We start from the raw sequence: 9,697 nt of genomic DNA, 5'->3' as shown, positions 1-9,697 counted from the left end.
AAAAGGATCACCCGCGACAGATAACCACGTTACTGTACAGACGAATAACGTCGCTGCTCTTAAGATCCTGATTTTGTCTGTGAATTTTTTTCTCTCTTTCCTTCACCCTAGTCTAATTGTGCTGATGCTCTCCCCGTGGGTTTTAATGTTTGACACGGCGAAACGCTCTTAAATCCTCCTCAGTGCTCCCTCCCTTATGAGACCCAGTATCTTAAAAGCAAAAAGGATGTATGTCTAATTCACAAATTTATCACTTTGCAAAATGATGCATTAAATGAGAGGGGACACGCTCTGATTTGAAATGCTGACTTTAGAAAAGAAGTTGTGATTTTCAAAATTAGTTTAGATGGGCTCCCTTTCACCCCTCACCCACCCGGCTGCCTCCTACGTCCTCTTGCTTTCGCAGTTATATCACTCTTGACACTATAGCACACAACACACACTCAGTCTGGCTATGTGTACTTGTGATCTACATATATACATATGTATTCTGTACATGCATTTTTTGTTTTTATTTTTTAAAGAATATTCTGACAGGATTGCCTTCATCAGATTATATTTGTTGTTGAGGACAAGCCATAATCTTGCTTTTCTAAGCCTTGAGTGCTTTTCATGTTTTTGACCTTGAGAAACTGCTCAAATTCTGCTTAAGGCCAGAGTTAATATTTCAGACTCACTGGCAGAGACTTCCCAGCCGGTTTTTTACTTATATCGTTCATCACAGACTTTCTTTCATGTGCCCTTCTTCATTCTTTGCTGTAATAATTGAAAAGAATTACTCACTAAAGTGCTACTCCGCAGTCTTAATAAAACAAAAGTGAAAACAAATTAAATCTTAAGGTGATAACTGCTGTGTATTTTTTTCTTTACAAATTTTTATTATTGTATGTTATAAATATATTACCATATTCTCATGTTTGGCATACGTGGAAAAGCTGCTCTCTGGAGTATTTTGAGCTCCCCAGAGGTTGAAACCAGAGAAACCATTTTTGAATGCAGTTCTAACAGCTTTTGAACACAGCTCAACTGGCTGTGAGGCACCCTGGGCTTCCTCTCAACAGGTCAACCTGCCAAGAAACAAGTTTAAAGAGAAGAAGAAAAAAAATCAGTGTAAAAGAGTAAATGTAAATGTCTGCTCAAGAGGGAGTGATCCCTGGAGATGTGTTAAAACAAGGGTGAGGACTAAACTGATGACAAGTTCATCCGCACAGCCTACACTGTGGCGGGAAATGGCATGACAGGCTTCGTTTCAAGAGCTTTTCTTTTGACAGTTACGTTATCACCTATGCTATGTTCTTTGAACGTGAGTTGCTAGTGGGCAAAAAAATAAATAAAAATGTCTTTGTATGTTGTGTTGTGTCATCATATTAGATTAGTAAATACAAATACAGTAACACAAGAATACATGTAGATTAAAAGTACCAATTGCTGTTGTCATGTATATATATATACACACACATGCACATTATTCCATATGCATGAAAGTGAGGCAATTTTCAGTGTTGCAGTGTTCCTGTCACGAAATAACACATTCTGAAAGATAGCATTTCAGTGAGAAAACCTAGCCGTGACACATGCTGCCTTCCTTTTGGTATACTACACAGTGTAGGCGAGTGGGTCTGAAAAATAGTGTTCATTGTAAAGTTACCAGGCAGTCAGAGTTCTTTGGCTACTTACCAGGCATAAAGCTGTAAATCAGAGGGAGTCAGCAGATTACTGAAGCGTGGCGCGTGGTTACAGGCTGACTGCAGGTGTGTGTTCTCAACACGAGAGACGAGAGAGAAGTGCAGGGAAAGCCAGAACAGAACTGAGAGCACATGTGGTCTATGGTCACTTCTTCAACTTTCCAGGTGCAGGATGGCATCACTGTTCTACCACCCCCTCCCTCACTTTTCCTTTATTGTGTATATAAGAGATGAAAGAAAAATGCACGTATCCATACATATGCATTGCTTGAACTAATTGGAACAAGGGCCGCTTCAAAATACTGCTGCACTTGTGTTCTTTTTTATCATTTGATTAAGATGCACACAGAGAGAGAGAGAGAGTGCGTGAGTGTGTGTATGCGGGGACATGAGTACAGTATGTGTCCCAGGGGTGCATCATGCTCTATGTTACACACTATTTCATCCCTCATCATATGTGACTCAAAGACTGTTGTTCCTTCCATATATATATTTATTTTTTTTTTAAATCCCACCCTCATTAGAGAAACACACACGCACACAAATGCATGTAAGCACATGTAAGCACTGGTGTAAGCACCAGACGTAACACACGCAGAGTCGAAGGTGAGGTTTGACTAAAGTAGCTGTGAAACTCCAGCCTCTATCAAAGGCCACATATAATGAAATACTCAAAGGAATAAACAGCTCAGACAGTTCTAGACGAATGTTTTACAGTAATGCACACAAAGGCACACATACATCCATACAGTCACAGGAATTTCACCTGTCCAAGACATTGTTACATCTGCTCATATCTTATAGATTTGCAAGTATACAGACAGCTGGTGTTTTCTCAACTTCATCTGAGACAAGGAGGAGTGCGATAAAAATCTACACAACCATTCTCCATGAACCCACTGGGTATAAAGAAGGGGTGGGGGGAGAGTTTGAAGAGAATGTAAAGGTGAACAGGTGAAAGAGAAAAGCAGAAGAGTGTAGCTTCGCCTGCCACCTCTCCGCCCTTTGTTGCTCCCCCATCCCTGCATCACCTTGCCTCGGGGGGTTGAACAACTGCTCTTGATGGGGGGGCAAGTGTTCTCTCTGTTCTTTCTCAGTGCCTCTGGGTGTACTACCAACTCTCACTACCCTGGCGATCTCCTGCCGCCTCACACTTTCAGAGTTTCACAAACACCGAAATACAAACACACATACGAACACACAAGCCCTGTGCAACATCTGAACCCTCTTCACTCTCTGCTCTGTCTCTCATCTTCCTATGTGGGGCTCTTTGTAGCTGCTGTGCCTGAGCTTGGTGAGGAGAACAGGGAGAACAAAGCAAGGGAAAAAAGAAGGATGGAGAAAAGAGAGTCGTGGTGGTGTTGCAGAAGAGAAGAAGGGAGGGGATGGATGAGAAAGCAAGGGAAAGCATTAATGTTCAGAACCTATTGAGAGTGTTGCCTGTTGTTGCTTGAAGAACGTAGGTCTGTGAGCCTTTGCGCACCACAGCTTGATTTGGGGGTTGTCCCCAGCTGTGCGTGGAGACAGCAGTAAAGAGATGTGGCAGAGACTCTAATTAGATGGGCCTAAGTGTTCTGAACTGAGGGAGAGCCCTGGAGTGCAAGCAAACGCTGCTCAGCCCCCCTGCAAATAGAGCAGGAGGAGACCCCCAGCAGTAATTACAACGTTTCACAAACCAAGCAAGACACATCCAGGAAGTTTTCAATCAGAAAAAACCCCTCTTGCACTCACTGGGGAGCGGGAAAGGGGTTGTATTTCATTAGCCCTCGCCATAGGATCCTTTAAAAGAGGGTGCGTGGGGTTAAGCTTTGACTGCGGAGGTCATCCTGTTGCGTCTGCTGTAACGTGAATGTGATTTAGCACTGTTAGTGAAAATATATTAGACACAGCATCTCAAGAGACTGCTGCAATATCACAGAAATACTCACAATGTTTGTATATAGGAAACCTGCTTTTTTAGATACACGCTAAAATCTTAAAAAGTCATATTAGAGTGAAGTCTGTTGAAAAGTTACATGGCTGCCTGGAAATTACCAACCATCCAATTAGTAAATTTTTGAATATGTGTTTTGATGGAATATCGGTGTCATGGGGAAAATAAATAATAATTAGTGTGACTTTGAGTGTGTTCTCTGATTGGTCAACTATGTCACATAGTCTAATTGTATTCAAATCAAACTCAAGCTACATATGCACAAATAAAAGTTGATTCATATGCACAAAGGAAATGAGATGATTATGTCATTTTGTTTTGTTTCAACTAAGCCATATGTGTTACTGTTCTGTGCATGTAGCGATTGTGTAAGTATGCTTTTCTGTGTGACAAAAACAGCCACAGCAAAGGTGTGAAGGCACTCTCACCTGTCTAAAGCCGGAAGCATCTGAAACCCACACAGACACACACTCGCACACACACATACACAGATGCATACACACACTGTGCCATGTGTCACCGAAAAAAAAAAAAAAAAAAAAAAACAGATGCGCTAGGAACAACACTGCATCAATTATCTCACCAACTTCACTCAGTAAATTAGAAAGGGATAATTATGTCGTACTTATTTTCCTACCGTGTCTATCTTATTCACTTTTTTGGTTTTGGCATGAGAAGTGGCAGTTGTCATAGAGTGCATGTAAAATCATCTGTGCAGGTATAAAATGTCTAATCTATATTTTTCCTGTTGGGATTAGCCAAGGATGTCGTGCTATGGCTGTCACAAAGTATTAGTGAGAAAAAAAGAGGAACAGGAGCAATATGGGACACCTACAACTTTCCTGCCAGACCAAATTTGGTATATATATTTAAAAAAGAAGAAGAAGAAGAAGAAGAAGAAGAAGAAGAGGAAAGAAAATACATAACATTCAATAACTCTTTGAATGTCATGTTGTTAATTCTTATTATATTAATTATTATACCAATAGCTAAAGACATTATGTGCTACTAAGATAAATGCACAAGTAACCCTCTTTTCACATATGTTTTCCTGTAAAATATTTGCTTACATCAAAAACATAAATATGTATTAGCTTTATCTTGTCTTTCTCTCTAAAATCCACATGCATTTACTTCACTGCAGAGATGGTAATTACAATCACACTAAATAGGCTTCAACCGTATCAAAAATTAATTTATATCAAATTTATTTGGGTTATCCATTGCTAAAACACATGGTTTTTGCATGCTAATGCCATATATTTTGAAACATTCCTGCAATTCAATTACTTGGGAATATCATTAAAGGCAACAAATTTACAGTTTAATTTGTGTGGACTATTTAAGACGCTCCAGAGCTACAGAATCCCCTTCCTCTGTAAGTGGATTAATTAATTTGAATCAATAAAGTCCCTTAGTCGGTTTGCACCACTCCCACAAAAAATAACTAACTCCACACAAAGCCTTATCAGTCGCAGTGGAGGTCCAAACCCTCCCTTTTCGGCTACAAAATGAAGTTTTGCTGAGACAATTACTGGCAGATTTCTGCACTTTATTTTGCTCCTTAAGCTTTTTGGAAAAAAAAACAACTTTTTGAAATGTGTTAATCTGTTTCTAGCGTGAGCTTGTGTTTGCAGCACATTTTTCCTTTTGAATACCAATAATAACATGTCTGTATATTTTTTTTTTAAAGTTGGTATTTAAATATTTTATCATCTATTTCTTTAAACCCAGGCGTTTCAAGCTTTTGTTTTTCTTGGAAATCATAATATAATTCAAAGAAATTATCATTTGAGATTTGAACACTCATGAGTGATGGATATGACCAAGATGCATCTGGAGGAGAAATTCGTCTAAAGTCTTGTAGTTTTATTTTTATTTGTTTATTTATTTATTTATTTAGTTAGTTATTTGTTTGTAATACGCACATTTAGAAATGTTAGTTAGAAGTGCAGGATATAAGCTTCAACTACCTTCTTCCCTTTCTGTATCCTATTACCAGCTCCACAGCGTGGCTGGAACGTTCAGCTTGTGAGTCTGTGTGTCTTTGTGTGTGTGTGTGTGTGTGTGTGTGTGTGTGTGTGAGAGAGAGAGAGAGAGAGAGAGAGAGAGAGAGAGAGATCCTGGTAAATATTGATCCTGTTATACCTACCATATTAAGGACTACCACAAAGGTACAGTAGGTACTTTACAGGCCTGGTCTGAGAACTAATTACCACTGAATGTGTCCCATTGCAAGATAGAATTTGTAGTTTTACAGCTGCCTGGTTTATTAACAGCCCATGAATAAACAGTAGTTAGTTTTAGCTCAAAGAAAGATGAGGATGTTAACTGGAAATAATAGTTAACTAGCGTGTCACATACAACCCTGAAATGAAAATCTGCAATCCAAACACAGATGAAAATTCAAAAGTTGTGTTTTGATTGAATAAGAAATGGAATAATCTGGCTACCTAGTGGAAATATAAGTTAAGCATAAGAATCTGTGGATTTAAAGAAAAAAAATCTCCATTTGACAGGTTTTGTGCAAAACAGCGGGAGACCGAGTTGGTTGATGAGTCACTATGACAACCCTTCAATGTAAAATTCATGTAAAGAACAATATTCAGCCTCCACATGTCAGTGTTAAACATTGGTTTTGCTGTTTTAGTGTCATTTTATATTATTGGAAATGCATAAAAGTGCAGCATGTTGCCTTACCGCAAAAAAGAGAGAGAAAAAAGAAGCACCTCCAGTGGATTACCTCAATTTCTGTGTGTTTCCTTAAACTTGTAAACAAGATCATTCATGGTACATTTGATTCCTACTTTCAATTAAGGAATTAGTTCAGCTGTCTTCAAACATAAAGATTATAATGTGTGATTTGTGTCAACTTTCACTCCTGGCTTCTAAGAGGAATGCCCAGTTTAGTGTTTAGTTTTGAGAGCGCGTCTGAAAATAGTGCTGACAGATGACTCTTATTCATAGCAAGTTGAGAGTGTCTTGTTTTAAACAGGCTGAGAATAAAATATTCATCAGTGACAGGTAAGAACATTAAGAACATATTGTTCGCACACAAACACACGCCCATACACACACACACACACAATGTCGGGTTTTCCTCTCATACTCACTTTCTCCCACACTCCTTTCCTCCGTCATGGTGAGGAATCTGTTGCAGAGGTGTTGCATTTCTGTTTGTGTACGTGGCCGTCAAAAGTCCGGTGAGGAAAATATGAACAGCTACACGTATAAAGAAAGCTGTTCAGCAAGGACAGCTTATGTTGCATGTATCAGTGCAAGAAGAACACAATGCATATGAGAGCGTTACACTTGCATGACTTGCTCAAAATGATCGGTTTGTTAGTGTTTCTGTCTTCAGCTTCTCAGAACCTACTGGTGAAGTTTGCGCAGCTGGTGAAATGTAATATCTTTCCCGTTAAATTAAATTAAAGTTTTTTTTAATAAAAGTGTTATCAGTTGTTTTAGTAAAAACTCAGACCTTTGCAAAATAAAATGTGTCACTCAACAATATCACAGAAATGAGAGAAATTGAAGACATCAAATATAATATGAGGCACTAGATTAAACTACTCTAAACAGATGGTGACAAAAGATGGTCTCTGTCTTTTAAATTGCCACATCTGTGTTGTAAAGCTGAAGCCAACACAGATTCTATCAAAGTCACAAGCTAACACAATTCAAAAAAAAAAGATTTAGAAATATTAGCAATATCTGTTTATTGAAAAAAAAACAAAGAAAAAAAAACTTGATTTTAGTTGTCTGCTGCTGCCCGCACAGTGGTTTGGTACAGATTCAGTTCAGCCAACGATGAGTAACCTGGAAGTGCCAACCTCTTTTAAGCTTACTGAATGCAAAATAAATTTGTTTATTAATTCCTTTTCTTAAAGTTTTTTATATTTCAAACAGGTGAGATGCATTTGTTTCTAATGTTTATAAATGATGCTGAAGCCATGATGCCCATTAAGATTGAAAGTGTGACTTTGCATGAGGCAAGTATTTGAGCACCTTGTTTTAAAAAATGTGCCCATAATGTGTATTACACATTATGTGTATTACACATCATGGGCTGGGGTCAACAGAAAGCAGGAGGTTGACTGCTCACTTGTAGTCGCATGATAAGGTCAGGGTAAATCGGGAATGGAGATGTAGAGTCTGACAAGATCCATTCAAGCATTGGAAATTGGTGTCTGTGTCATTTTTTCAACAGTGCTAGTTAAAACTGAAAATGTAGAAGATGTCTTACAAGTGCCAAATGAGATGCATTTATATTTTTGCCTATTTCACTCAGTAAATACCAACTTCAGAATCACTGAGGCTATGCATCACGTGGTAACGAGGCCTGCGAATCAGTATGAACACATAAGCACTCAAAAGATCAGTGCTTACATTGACATCTGAGACCCGCATAGGAAAGGACGAAAGATAGCCAGGTGACAGCAATGGAGATCACGTGGAACACAACAACTACCATCACCACCGGATATACTCACCATCAAAGGACTCTCAGTCAGAAGTGGACAGGAATGGAAAAGTATAAGAGGAAGTGTGTGTTTCTTGCACACATCTTTTGAAAATTACTGTGGCACTCCTATTTTAGAAGCATTTAAAAATGTTTTTTTACATTGTCATTGTCTGGCAATGGCAACATCACCGATTAGATTTTGTATCATTTTGCAAAGTGTAGTTAACTAGTGACACAGTCTTAAAACATTTATTTTTTCCCCTTTGTTTTGAATGTGCCACTAGCAAGTGATACATGTTATGGAAATGCAGATACTATTGTGAGAGACAGGAAACGTGGATGTTATGTTTTCAAGTTCCATAATTCCATGATTCAGGTTCCAAGAAAAAATAAATAAATAAAAAGCACCATTCACTGTCCTTTTAGATGTGTTTTTTTATGTTAGGAGAGTGGGCAGTTGGGCATTTTAACCTAAAACACTGTAATGGGTGACACCTCAGAGTTATACTCGCACTCCATGTCCATCTACTCAGAACAGCACTACCAGAAACTAAGCACAACCAAGAGCTGCCCTTTCAAAATGCTTTTACCCTTTAATGGCTCTACACAAAGGTACTAAGTTCTAGACTCGTAAAATGACAGAAAATCAATACTGAGGAGAATCTGAGCTACAGCAAGCCCAAATAATGTGTTAGACCAGAAAAAGTAGTCAACCTGGGTGATGCTAAACCTCTGTTTAACCTACTAACAATTTAGATGTAGTAGTCATTTTGTTGTGTGAACTGATAGTGCTCTATTTTTTTCCCTTTCTTACAAATGCTCTTCCAGAAACCAACTAGTTCGGCTTTGCTGTTATTTCAAAGTGGAATGCATTGTTGTTAACAAACAGAAAACAATCACTGGTACTTCCCATAATAATAACTAAAATCCAGCCGGATGTGACCATAATCCACCAGTGGTGCCAGGGCATATGGAAGATCTAGAGGCATGCCTCTCCATCCTGGTGGATCCATCTGTCAGTCTTTGCTGGTGCTTTGCTGCTTTCTCTGGCACATTTGACAGCCCCACGCATCAGCTAGATTAGAAAATTATATAAATGTAAGGTTGGAAAGGTGTAATTGAAGATGGCAAAAGGGCTGATTGGGAGACATTTAAATGATTATTCTTTAGTGTTCAACACGGAGGGTGTGTGGCAGAGGCCGCAGTGAGAAACACTTTGAAATTATTACCGTTCCTGACAGGTGGATGACAAGTCTCGCTCTATCTCTTTCTCCTCCTGTGAACCTATGCACAGTGTCAGTATGTACATTTATATAAGCTTGTGCTCACAGTGCCTGAGTTTCTGTGCTCCGCTTGTAAGCGTGCGCTTGTAAGCGTGTTGTATAAATGTCTTTGTGTGTCTTTGTCTGCATTCACTCATCAGGATGTGTGAACTTGCATGTGATATTGCTGGCAGGCAAGAGTATAAGCCCTGTGGAGCTTCTTACTCAGAGGCACCACAAAGCAGAAAAGCTTTACATCAGACGGGTTACAGTATCGCTACAATGACAGCATCTAATGGAAGAAATAAGACACCTTGTAATGAAGATGCTAATTTAAGAAATATCACACTGC

This window comes from Simochromis diagramma, unplaced genomic scaffold, assembly GCF_900408965.1.
Source record: "Simochromis diagramma unplaced genomic scaffold, fSimDia1.1 OVJJ01000822.1, whole genome shotgun sequence".
Lineage (NCBI taxonomy): Eukaryota > Metazoa > Chordata > Actinopteri > Cichliformes > Cichlidae > Simochromis > Simochromis diagramma.
The sequence above is the reverse complement of the archived record's forward strand: the minus strand, read 5'-3'. Positions refer to the sequence as shown.